The sequence below is a fragment of the Megalobrama amblycephala genome, linkage group LG9 (genome assembly GCF_018812025.1).
Source record: "Megalobrama amblycephala isolate DHTTF-2021 linkage group LG9, ASM1881202v1, whole genome shotgun sequence".
Classification (NCBI taxonomy): domain Eukaryota; kingdom Metazoa; phylum Chordata; class Actinopteri; order Cypriniformes; family Xenocyprididae; genus Megalobrama; species Megalobrama amblycephala.
In genome coordinates this window covers 31475199-31489436 of record NC_063052.1, presented here as the reverse complement: position 1 = coordinate 31489436, position 14238 = coordinate 31475199, and the positions used below count along the sequence as shown (strand labels likewise).

Here is a 14238-nt window from a genome sequence, read left to right as displayed (position 1 = left end):
ACATGATGGCTGGGAGACTTTTAAGATTAAATCTTGGAGATTTCACATTTCCAGTGAACTAAAGAGGTTGCTGTTTTCTGCTGCTTTTTAACTTTTTTTTTTTTTGCACTCGTAAATCATGTTTTAAACAACTTTTTGTTTTCTTTGGGGGTACTATTTAGGTTTCATATTGAGTATCCTATAATCTTATATTCGTAAACTCTTAAAGGTGCTATATGTAATATTTTCTGTCCGTTAGAGGTTACTAGAGGCCTATTCAAAACAAAGGCGTAGCTTGATAATGCCAAGTTTGAGAGCGGAATCTTGGAACATGTGGTCTTCACCTCTCAGCCGGTGGAAAACAATTGGGATAGAACTCAGGAAGAAATCATGTTCATGGATGCGATTATTAACGTTACTGTAGTATAAAGCAGAGCAGGACCGTGTGTTGTGGGAGCTGAACGAGGCCGCTGGAGCGATTGCGCAAAACACACCTCGAGCAGCGGAACTTTTATTATGCCGCAGTCGCCGGCGCCACTTCCGCTTTTCCGGTCATGAGTATGAGGTAACGCAGCTCTGTTTATCATATTAGATACATTTGAGTGTGTTGAAAATGTTATAACGTTACTCTGTGCGTTCACTCGGCGGCTGCTGTGAGACACTGTTGCACATTGCAGTAAGATAGATCGATTTTAGAATATCATATTAAATGCTAGATGGCTTGTGTTGATAAATGGCATGCAATTAATTTAAAACTTATTGTATGATGGAGAAAATGCTGTATAACTGTTACTAAAAATAAAGCTGCATCTGATTATGCTATGTTAGCTACTTGACAAAATAGTGTTTTTCTCTGAGGCTTGGTAAAAAAAACATGGTAAAAATCAAGAAAATTATATTTAAACAATGACTAAATGTGTTGAGCTATATAACAATTAGTTTTCTGTCTATAAATGTATCAAAACAGTTGTTCCCTTGTCTATTAAAACAGGTAAATATTAAAGCGTCTTTGGTGTTTCTATGGTTTCTACAAAATAAAACCGGAAACCAAGGGTAATGCGGGTATGATGCCTATGGAACCTTGATTAAAATGTTAATTTTCACACAATTTACAAATAGTTGCAAACATTTGGGATATTGTAAGTACTCAAGTGAACAAAATATATAACACTGGCCTAGTGGTTTTTGGATATTTTACTGCAAAATTCTTACATATTGCACCTTTAAGAGATATGCAAGTATAGACATAATTATTTCATGTAATATAAGTGGTTTGAAGTTTTCGGTTTTCATTAAATTAGTTTTTGTGCATTATTTTAATTTGATTTTAGCTTAAATTCATTTACATGTTTAAAGGGATAGTTCACCAAAAAATGAAAATTATCGCATGATTTACTCACCCTCAAGCCATCCTAAGTGTATATGACTAGGTGCATCTTCTTTCAAATGAACACAATCTGAGATATTTTTAAAAAATATCCTTGCTCTTCTAAGCTTTATAACTGTAGTGAATGGGGGGCATGATTTTGAAACCCAAAAAAGTGCATCTATACATCATAAAAATAATCCATATGACTCCAGGGGGTTAATAAAGGCCTGAATTGGAGCGATGGGTTTTTATAAGAAAAATATCCATATTTAAACTTTATTAACTATAATAACTAGTTTCTGGCAGACAGCCCCCATTCATAAAGCTTGGAAGAGTCAGGATATTATTAAATATATCTGATTGGGTTTGTCTGAAAGAAGATAGTCATATACACCTAGGATGGCTTGAGGGTGAGTAAATAATGGGATAATTTTCATTTTTGTGTGAGCTATCCCTTTAACACTGTCATTACTCACACAGTTAAAAAAATATATAGTGCATTTTCATCTTTAATGAAGACTGGTTGTACAGGTTTAAAATTGAGTATCAAAAAATATCATTAAATTGTAGTTGCCTTTATTTTAAAATAAGTTTAAGTTTTGGGGGCATGGAAATATACTTTAGTTTTTTTTTTTTTTTTTTTTATCACAGAGTATTTCACTTAATAAATGAATGAATTTCATTTAGATTTTACTTTTTGTTAATGATATCAGCAACACCGTGAGAATGCCATGTTTACATGTACACCGGGTCAAACAGCAGGCCATAAGCTGTGCACTTTTGTATACTTGATTATTCAAACATTTGCTTTCTAAAGCAAATCCAAAATTAGTGCTTGATTGACACTGAACTTTTGTACAGCTAAATTCTTGACTTTCATGTCAGCTTAAATCTAAATACCAGGCAAGTTTTGGAAGAGCACACATGCAGAAAAGTGTATAGTCCTGCAGGGATCATGTTCGTTTTACAAATTGACCCCAAACACATGCATTTCAACAATTTTTTTGTGTCATATGAGGTACAAGATGTAGGCTAATGTTTCAGAAAGGTTTTTGGTGATACTCGCTGGCCCGGTTAGCGAGTGCACGCGCAGTTCAGGAGACCTGCACAGGCCTGTTGGTAAGGATTGTTTGGCAGACGGCCGTCGCAGGCTGCTCCTCATGCTCAGCAGTCCTCACATAGCAGGAAAATTGGCCCAGAAACGCGCCCTGCCTGACCATTTATGGTTGATTTAATCATATCCCTACGAGGAACTCCCCTGTGACGCGTCTGGTTTCTGTCTGGGCAGAGTTGGCCGTCGCACTGCGGCGTCCCGGACATCTGGAGCGCTGTCTCCACCGCCGTGTGCCGGTAACTGGAGTTTTTGGTCTCGCTGGTGTTGACATGAAGATTGTAGACATGAAAATAACAGCTACTAGATGTTTAGCTTACGGAGCCACAGCTGTGAAAGTATTAGACATGGCTAATGGCTCCTCCTTGGCGACACAAGGCGCTCTTCAGTCGCTGCCTGGGTGGGAAATACCCTCACGGTGTAACATGGGTGGCAAAATGACCTCGCTTAACGCAGAGGATAACGTGTAAATGTAATCAAACACTTGATCCCTTTTGCCCTCAGTTCTCTCGTATTTGGGTTAAAGTGTTCCCAAAACACCTGTCCAAGTGCGCGACATCACACACACTTTAGATCAAGGAGACTGATTATCCGTATTGTGACTATAATGTAGATTGTTGGCACATGCTGAATTATTTTCATACTCTTGGGATAGTAGAGTCTACAGTCTTGTGGAAAAATGTAGATGCTTTAACATTTTTCCCTCAGGTAGTTGCAGTTGGACGTTTTTTTTTTGGTTTGGATTTACATTTTGGTTGCATTTAGATTATTTATGAATGGTGTTTAATGCTTAAAATGTCAATATTTTAATAATAAAACGAGGAATGCACTTTTTTTTTTCTTCTAAATTTTGTATTCGTCAGTAAAATGTTTATTGTACATTCTCTTTACCCCTATTGTTACATTTTAGATGACGTTTGTCACTTTTTAAAGAACATTTTAACCCCCATTAAATGTTAAATGTACATTCTAAAGTTTTGATGCCTAAATTCTGTTTTAAATGATTGATTTTTAGGATTGTACTGTTTTATTTTTTATTTAAAATGCTGTAGTATTTTAATATTGACTATTTATGCATGCAGTCTTTTATCGCTTGTTTGTGTCTGTCGCATTTCACTGTCAACTCTTAACTAACTCTTATTGTAGAGATGTTGCGCTCTGTGTAAATCTGTTGCTTATGCCAGTTCTGTCACTGCATTTCAATTTTGTTTGTATGTCGCCATGCGTCTGTGGACTTCAGCGGTGGCCCTGATGGAAATAGCCTGCTGTGATCAATCAACCTTGACTTATTTACAGTTAAAGTGATAACAATTCCTGTCGCACTTGCAGCATACAATAACGTGTTATTGTTCAGTCAAATGAGCTAGTTGTGCTGCATGTCAGCAAACACATCCTAAATTAAAGCTCTGTCACATTGTTTACCTTGCTACCACACCAGTTCAGTTTTGAATGCTGTTGACCATGCTTATTTACTCGACCTGCTGTGCAATGATATTAATGAAAATGCGATATTGGTGAAATATTTGGTGAATTGTTGCCATTTAAATGTTTACCGTAACAAATGGATTTTAATGTTAGTGTATAAGCCAGCCTACTTCATTACATATTTTACTAGCATCCAATTTGCATCTAAGTGCAACTGTAAACCATTGCGCTGTGTTGGCACCCCTTTACTAGCATCAATGGAATATCAATAAAATTCATTTGGAAGCGCCTAATACTCACCCCCATGTCATCCAAGATGTTTTTGTCTTTCTTTCTTCAGTCGAAAAGAAATTAAGGTTTTTGAGGAAAACATCCCAGGATTTTTTATCCATATAGTGGACTTCACTGGGGTGAAGCTTCAAAGGGCTCTACATGATCCCAGCCGAGGAATAAAGGTCATGTCTAGCGAAACGATTGGTCATTTAAAAAAAAAAAAGGAAAAAAAAAAGTATAGTATATGCTTTTTAACCACAAATGCTTGTTTTGCACTAGCTCTGCAATGCGCCATGCATTACGTAATCATGTTGGAAAGGTCACACGTGACATAAGTACCACGGTAGGGCGAAAAACTGAAAAAAAATTCAAAATTGTTTGACATTGTTGTTTGACAGTCTTTGTGATTACGTCATGTGCAGAGCTAGTGCAATACAAGCATTTGTGGTTAAAAATTATGTACAGTTTTATTTATTTATTTATTTATTTTAAGAAAATTGCTGATTAAAGGTCACCAAACTGCAATTTGGATCTTCAACCCATTGTACCTTGATGAAGTCCACTATATTGAGAAAAATCCTGGAATGTTTTCCTCAAAAACCTTAATTTCTTTTCAACTGAAGAAAGAAAGACAAACATCTTGGATGACATGGGGTGAGTAAATGATCAAATTTTAATTCTCAAGTGAACTAATCCTTTAATTATATAAGCAAATTCCATTGGTTTGCTGAATTTATAATATAATTTATCATTCATCCACTTTCAGACAGTTACTCTGCCTCTTTCTGCATCTTGCCAATGTCCCCAAGAAACTCACACCGTTGGCCTGACCCTTCACTAGGTAACTAGAGATTAACCAGCAGAGTATCAGCACACCTTCTCCAGTTAGCACTGCACCGCCAGCTCAAATGGATCCCAAAGGTTTTTATTTGCTTTTAGGGGTGAAAGAGATGAAACGTAGGCATTTACGTGCCTGTCTGCTGCCTGTTAGGGGCAACAACCCTGAACCTTTACCATCAGGGTTGGCAAGAGGAGGCATGACTGTGTTGTGGGCAGACAAATATACACAGCGAGTTATGTAAGAGTGCATGGCGGCGATCATGTGAGGGCTGCAGGCTAACACTGCGCATCTACAGATGACTGGCCGACGCTTTGATCCTCTCCTCTCAACCTGAGTGTTTGTTCTCTCTTTCTGGTTGACTCGCTCTCTCCATATGCTCCCCTTTCTCTGTCTGTCTGTTATCCACTGATCACCTTTTTCTGGTTAGTGTGTTCAAATTTTTCCTGTGGAACAATACAGGGCTTGATGCTAAGGCTTTTTTTCTGCTGGTCCAGTCGCAAAAAAGTAACAAGTAAAAGAAAATGGTTATTGTTTTTGTTGTTTTGGACCCATGTAACCTTGTATTGTAAATTAGGTTAGGATACCGACATTAGGTATCAGTGAAATTTCTATTCGCTATTCCAATTTCGATACAACCGCAAAAACTGCTAGCCTAACTAACATAAATGTACTACATTATTAAAGACAAGTGAACAGTCAGTAATAAAATAAGAAAAACTACAAGCTGTAGCACAAATAAATACAATAGAACATGGATACAAATGAAATAAACAGTGTTTTCAGGTAGGTCTGACAGTAGTTTATAGGTGCAGAAATTGAATAAAGTAATCAAATGTGAAATAACACTGCATAGTCTTCACTGTATTAAATATTTATATATATCTTAATCATTATTAAAGTAGCAAAAATTATTCAGTCAAGATTTATTTTCTTTGTCTTTTGTTGTTTGATTAACTTTAAGACAGACAGCAGCAGGTACTGTATATTATACTGCTGTCACTTTAAGGCCTAATCAAGCGGCAACCTCCCCCTTTCTCTCGTGAAGCCAATACGGAAGTAACTTAAACTGCGATTCATCGACTGGCCGCTAGGGACAGGCTCCAAAAGAGAGCAGAATCTCATAGAGTCCCATGTTAAATTGGCCAAGTTTATAGCAGAAAAAAACATGTTTACAAGTTGGTTCAAATTGTGGTTTTGGTCTATACTGCTATTTTTGCCCTTCATGACAACTCTGAGGGGGGTGAATTTTTTTATAACTTATCCGTTTAAATTATATTAAGCCTTAAAGTTCTGCATAATTAAGGGCGTGGTCACTTGAGTGACAGGTATATTGCGCTGCTGTCTGTGAGCCGTCATGTTACCTCAGCTGCCGCTGAATTTGGCATCTCAGCCGTATTTGTGCTCGATTATTTTATACAATTATAAAATATGGCTTGCTGCATAATATTCGAGACTGATGTGTGTCTGTGTAGATGTGCATGCATGGGGAAGAGACACAGAACACACGTTGTTGGATCGTGGCATTGGCTGAAAGTTTTGGTTGTGAGATTTACTGCAATGACAATGGCGGGAGGATATCAAAATCCGACAGCACTGCTTGGATATTATAACTAAAACTGCTGCACTATTTTGAAAAAAAATAAATACTTTGGACACAGGCTCATTTGTTTGTTAGATACGATCGCTGCTCAGATTGCATCCTTTCTTGAAGAACGATGACAGAGAGCAGATCATTCAGAAGAAATGTGACATGTTTTTTTGTTTTGCAATGGACATTCATATTTTACCCAAGTGCCACGGATTGGATTCATCTCGCGATCTCTATTTCATTATAAAGGTATGAAGTCCCATTTGATTTTCCATGTTGTTATTTGCACAACCAACACTACTGGTGTTGGAGCATCTATATCTTAAAAAACACTGTAGATTGACAGCAAACCTTTAGAACGTTCTGATGATAAAACTTATCTTCATTAATATTTTAGATCGTATCTTGGATAGATATATAGCTCCTTTGCTGCTAACATGGTCACGTCGAGCTAGGCGGGCGTGGTTTCAGCAACCAGTCATATCAGCTCAAACCACCTCCCCGCCTCTTTGCCCATTTTCAGTTATCCGGGAGTGACGTGCGGTGACGCGCAGCTAAGATGGCCGCGGCCTCATTTAGGCGTCAAAACTGCTGTTCAGAACTCTATGGGTGACGTCATGGACGCAACGTCCATATTTTTTTACAGTCTATGGGCCTAATGCACAGATCCAGTACACTCATACTGTTACACAAGTTTTTTGTTGTTGTTTTTTTTACGTTCACTTAAGACATAACCAACTGTTTACTAGGAAACAGGCCAAGACAGGCATTTTGACACAATTTAATTCGAATTTGTCCATTCAAGCGCAAGAAGACTTGAAAGAGAACTCCATTCAGCATTCGCGTGATGTCTGAGATGCAGCTTGCTTTGTGTGTTGCGCACACAAAACTTCTCACACAGCATGCGAGTACTGAATTAAGTTCACTTTTGCATCTTCTTGCGCTTGAAAATTTTAATTTGTCAGGGTTTAAAAATGTACAAATGATAAACTTTCGTGATGATGCAGCCATGGCCTGAGTGGGACAGTGACGGTTCTGTCAACTGTCCCGAGCATCATTCATGCTGGCCCTGGGCCATCAAGCAGTCTTTGTCGAGCCCTACTATAAATATTGCCTATAGAGATGGCTATATTATCATTCACACAAAAGAACGATAATGTTCTGTTTATTATAATTAGCCCTGCTGTTTTCACACAAAATTCTCAAGTAACTGAGTGATTTTATTTGTGAATTGTTGAATCCGTGATTCATTGAAACTGAAAGAATTCATCTGTGGAAATGAATCAAACTCCTCAAACAGTTTGGATTTGTGATTCTTAAAGTTTGCTATTTAAATAGCTGTCTTGACTAGGGTTGTCAAAACCGGTATTGAAATTTTACAATACCAGCATTTCCCCGTAGCATTTTGAGTGCTGTTGAGCGGATTCTTAAAGGGTTAGTTCACCCAAAAATGAAAATTCGATCATTTATTACTCACCCTCATGCCGTTCCACACCCGTAAGACCTTTGTTAATCTTCAGAACACAAATTAAGATATTTTAGTTGAAATCCGATAGCTCCGTGAGGCCTCCGTAGGGAGCAGTGGACACTTCCTCTCTCAAGATCCATAAAGGTACTAAAAACATATTTAAATCAGTCCATGTGAGTACAGTGGTTCAATATTAATATTATAAAACGACAAGAATATTTTTGGAGCGCCAAAAAAACAAAATAACGACTTATATAGTATTGGCCGATTTCAAAACAATGCTTCACGAAGCATCGGAGCATAAATGAATCAGTGTGTCGAATCTGCTGTTCGGAGCGCCAAAGTCACGTGATTTCAGCCGTTGGCAGTATCTGAATCATGATTCGACACACTGATTCATTTGTGCTCCAATGCTTCATGAAGCATTGTTTTGAAATCGGCCATCACTAAATAAGTCGTTATTTTGTTTTTTTGGCGCTCCAAAAATATCCTCTTCGCTTTATAATATTAATATTGAACCACTGTACTCACATGAACTGATTTAAATATGTTTTTAGTACCTTTATGGATCTTGAGAGGGGAAGTGTCCATTGCTCCCTATGTAGGCCTCACAGAGCTATCAGATTTCAACTAAAATATCTTAATTTGTGTTCTGAAGATTAACGAAGGTCTTACGTGTGTGGAACGGCATGAAGGTAAGTAATAAATGACAGAATTTTCATTTTTGGGTAAACTAACCCTTTAATCACCTCTGTAGGGATGGGAATCGAGAACCGGTTCTTCTTAAGAACCGGTGCCAAGTGAATCGATTCCTTTGAACCGTTAGCATGCCGGCTTAACAATTCCGCTTATCGGTTCCTCTCGTTGCTAACGTGTCATGACGTCACACACACGCTGCGTTGTTTTGGTTTAGAACGCAGCAAACATGGCATCGAGGCAGAAGCGATCTAAAGTTTGGTTACATTTTACGCGAAAAGATGACAATACAGTCACTTGCAACACTTGTAAAAGTTCCATTTCGTCAAAGGGGGGAACTACCTCCAATATGCAGAAACATTTGGCCACACAGCATGCAATTCATTTGCAGGACTGTCGCGTGTTTGATACACTACTACACAACGACACCACCAGCGAGTTAAGCACCAGCGGAGCTAACAGGGATTATGGCAGTTTTATTTATTTATTTATTTTTGTCTGGACCAATGAATGTGATATACTGTGAATGTGAATACTGGTTGAGAAACAAGGCTATATGTCCCTGGAATTTACTTGAAGAAGTAGCTCACCTAATTTTAGGTTTGTTCTGAGGTTGCTACACATAATGTGCGTATACTCTGTTCTGTGTCTTCTGATCAGATATTAAAGCGAGTTAATACAAACAAACAAATTTGTACTTATTACCTCACCCAATGAGAATCGATAAGAGAATCGTTAAGGAATCGGATCGATAAGCAACATCGATAATGGAATCGGAATCGTTAAATTCTTATCAATTCCCATCCCTACACCTCTGATTGGCCATTGTGTTCACATGCTCAACAGATATGTCTGTGAATGGCTACAGTGATCAACGTTTGAAAGCAGGTTATCTATCAGCGGATCCTTAATATATCCACTGATAGATGGATCCGCTGATAGATGCTTGCTTTCAAATGTTCACGTGTGTATCTGTAAGCACCCTGTGAAGAGTGTCAAAGATGTCTGTTTACAACATGTTTTTTGAAGCGTTGATCATTGTAGCCAATCACAGACACATCTGTTGAGCGCATGAACCCAATGGCCAATCAGAGTTGTTTAAGCATCCGCTCAACAGGGCTCAAAATGCTAGTGGGAAATTCTGGTATCAAATTTTTTACATTTCAGTACCGACTTGGTACTGAAGTCGGTACTTTTGACAACCCTAGTCTTAATGTGACAAGCAATAGTTTTCGAGAATGAAACTGATAGTAAAAGTATCTCCAAACTATGTATTTTTAAGTCACTGTTACATGACTGTGAATCACTGATGATTTGCATCTAAACCAAACATCCTCCAGGTATCACCCAGATGAGTCGTCTTAACGCAAACACGAAGGTGAGATCTATTTTGCCTCGAGAGAATGTGAGACACAAACATGCAGTTTGCAGGGTTTTGTTGTACTTTTCATCCGGGGCGCTCTCATTAGCGCCAAACAACACTGACTCATTCTACACGGTTCGAATCGATGCAAACAACTGCTGAACGTGCAGATGGACGCCGAAGTGCCCCGTATCATTCAGCCGTCAGTATTTTTAAGCTCTGTGCAAGGCAGAGTGACATTACTGATTGTAAGACAAACATTTAGGCAGCAGAGCTGCTCGTGGTTCTTTTGTATTACTCATCCTGCACACATTCAAGCTGGCACACACTCATACCATTTTTTTCCCTGTCGCCACCATCATTAGTAGATGGAGAACGACCTTTTCCTCTGCCTAAATATAGAGCCCACAAAGAATAGGAGGAAGGGAGGGAAGTGGGGGAGAGATGGAGAGAAACAGAACGAATGAGCGCGGGGGCCCTAAACATTTCTGAGGCTTTAAATACAGACCAGAGATGCAGAGGACGGCGTTTTTGTTTTCTTTTTCATACTTGCGTCACGGCTTCACCATAAAAAAAGAGCTGTTGCAGCTGAGCACTAATCGCAAACAGAGACGACTGTTTTTAGAGACTTTACGTACAGAAACGACAAAAGAACCAGGCCAAGGTGGATGTTAGTGTCTAATTTCCTCTACCTTGTGTGTAATGTTCGCTCAGATGTTCGTCAGCCAGTTTGTTTGTTCGTGCCGGTACAGTTTGTACAGGTGCTATCATGTAAGGCTTATGTCATATTGTTTTTCTGAGTGTGTGTACAGGGCCCTGTCAAGCGAGGGTTTTGTCTGGCAGTCTCCAGACTCCATACCCATTAGTGACAGTAACCGTCAGAGAAACAGCAGTCCCAGCAGAACCCACAGACACCAGGGGACATGCCTGTTTTAGCTGTTATTGCGCTTTGATTGAGCGTGTTTGTGTGCACGCGCTAAGTTGTCTTGTGGGCTTGTGGTCTTGTGTGAAAAAAGAAAAAGAAAAAAAAAAGTGTGTTATGGCACACTGGTTTGTTTGAAAGTACCTCAAAGTGGTTTCTTATGAAGTCATTCCTCGGCCCTCCCCAGAGTCTGCCGTTTAGCCCGTGCCTCGGGTTTATTTTATGTCCCTATTTATTAAAGGACGTCAACCTGTTGATCGTCACCATATTGCCAGTGGCTTTCTCATTCACTCTTTGTAAGGCAAACGTCACTATTACTGTTGCTGGTTAGAGAAGTGGAAAAAAATGCCCTGAGCTTATGTATTAAAATTTGGCATGTAACTTGTCCTGGTACTCTAATTGTGTGGCTTAAGTAGTTTTCTGCTATTTGATATAACTTATTTTGAAGAACCAACTATCAATGCCTTGGCAATAACTAGCAAATCAAAAATGAAAAATCTGTCATTTGCTCTCTTGTTTTAAACTGCGAAACACAAAAGAAGATATTTTGAAGAACTGTTTTTGTTCATACAATGAAAGCCAATGGGGTACAAAACAACATTGAAGCCCACTGACTTTCATTGTATGCACAAAGACTCTAAGGCATTTTTCGAAATATCATCGTTTGTGTTTTAATGGAAAAAAAGAAAGTGACCGCTTTTAAATAGTATATGAAGGTGAGTAAATGAACTGTCTTTGTTGATTAGAATCAAATGTACTTTGGATTATTTTACTGTAGCTCGTGCATTTTCATTAATTGATTAATTGAGTTAATTTTTTTTGTCCTCTGCGCTATACGTGTATTTATAGCATTAAAGTGTCTTGTTGCTAGGAGATGGTATGGGAGCCAGAGACCCAACGCACGAGAGAGAGAAAAAGGTATGAGAGCAGAGGGAAAAGGCGCACTTCTTGTGAAAGCTGAATGACAAATACACTCACGCATACGCTGTGAGTCAGTGCTGACGCGCACCCACTGTGGGAAGCTTTGTGTTGCTGTGTGCCCACTCGCTCGGTGGAGGTCTGATCCCACAAACACAACTAATCATGTATGATCTATTTAGTGTGACATGTCTTGGTAAAATTGGAATGAACAGTGGGAAATGCATTTAACTTGAGGATCTGGAGACTTTTTGAAGACCCATTCCTACAAACCTCTTTGTGAAAGAGGCTGAAATTACAGGCCCGTTTGGTGGGGTGTTTGTTTTTATTTATTTTATTATTTGTCAACCAGTACACATTTTGTTTATGCCAGTGTGTCCTGCATTGCTGAAACTTCAACAGCCAGAAAAAGGAATCATATTTTATTTATGTGTGGTAATAAGCGTTTGCAGTCTGAATTGTATGTCGAGAAGACATTCGAAGTTTTCCGCAAAATGCCGAGAACGCATCTTTCTGTTGAGTTGATTCAGGAGTTAATGACTTGTATGAGCTGGTTATTTTTAGTGAATCAAAAACATACAGCACAACCAGTGCAGTCTAATTCATGATCAAATCTTCACTGAATGAACTTGCTGAATCCACCAGAGTGGTTAATGAATCAGCATCTCACTACTGAACTGTTACTAAAGATATCGTTCCTATATACATTAACCAAATTTTGTGTCTTTTAAAGGTGCAGTAGGAGATGCTAACATTAGCCTGTTAGCATTGAAAGCATAAGATCCCACCCTCCCTGCAAATAGCCGTCCAAAGCCATGCCTCCTCCAAAACACATGCGTGCACACAAACAGCTGCTCTCGGCAAAGCGTCACAAGAGACGATGTTAAACTACCTCATGTCTCAAAGCACATAACATTACAGTAATAATGAACGTTAACAACTTGGAGAGCTTGTACCTGACTGCTGCAGATTAATTCCGTTGTTGATACTGTTGACATGGATGTGCACAATTCCGAGTCTGACTGAACATCTCTGGTTAGAGCGTCACGGGTTGCCATCTCTTGATAACGGTAGCTATGGCATGAACGCAGCATAAGCTTGTTGTTTTGATTCAGTAGGAACTGTAAAATTGGTACGTAAAATTGGTACCTGATTACCGCTAAATCACCATCACCTGCTTTCAAATGGAGCTCCATTTAATAGACAGAGCCGTAGTTCACTGACAAGCTACGCAATATCGCGTTCATTATCGCAGATGAAACGCCTTCGATAATGAACGTGATATTGCGTAGCTTGTCAGTGAACTACGGCTCTGTCTATTAAATGCCGCTCCATTTGAAAGCAGGTGATGGCGATTTAGCGGTAATCAGGGAACCGGCTTTACTGACGAAATGCGCGTGACAATTGCATGCGATATATCGGCCAGCCCTACTGTAGAATCACCTATTGCACCTTTTAAATTCAGTATAATTACTGACTTGTTGACCATATGACAGTATTAATTACCTCTGGGTTAATCATGCATCTATATCAAGTAGTCTAACTGATCTGCTTCTTTATAGTAGGTCCAAGTCAGTTTTACATCTCTGATCTGCTAGATGTCTCAACCAAACATCTCAATCATGAGTCAAGCCACATTGCCGACTGTGTAGCAGTTGCCACGGACAGTTAGTACCAGCCCACGATGTCCAAGTCATCCTACCGCCCCCCTGCACAGCGTGCGTCCCCACAGCACATGTGTGCGGTTGGCGGTACTGCTGAGCTGTTCTGCATTTGCTGCTTAACACGGTGATAGGCTTTATAAGCAGCCAAGCTCTAAACCATCTGAAAGGGGCATTCCACCGAGCACAACAACACGTCGTGCGCCAAGACCCTCTCTTTCCCTTTTGTGTGCGAGTGTGGGAATTATGCTGTTATTTTCAGTCGTTCCCACCTGACATGGTGCGCCTAGAGATAGAATCTTGGCTCATTGTTTTTTGCTCTGATTTTGTTTTTTCTTTCCTAATAGGACATTGTGTCTAATTTAGAGCCAGCAGAAATACTGCACCTCATTCTGGTTGAGTCTGCAAACTTTGCTTTTTTCATACTTGACCAAGTATGCCAACGGCAAACTCTCTCAGGTGTTTCTCCAATGTGTTTGACATGCTTGCTTCAAAGAGCTTTCCCGCTGTCTCATACTGTCACGTTGACTCAGCGTTGTGCATGAATTCATAATAGGTCTGTCACTTAGCATGTTGTGTAACCGTCTGTCCATGTTAACGTCCCAAAGCACAAACAGTTTCTGT

At 39.2% G+C, this 14238-nt stretch overlaps 1 protein-coding gene across 7 annotated transcripts in view; it reads left to right on the top strand.

Annotated features, from left to right (window-relative positions):
- erf (Ets2 repressor factor) overlaps positions 1–14238 on the top strand; it is a 51419-nt gene that overhangs the window by 26530 nt on the left and 10651 nt on the right. The gene's annotated exons all lie outside the window — the stretch shown is intronic.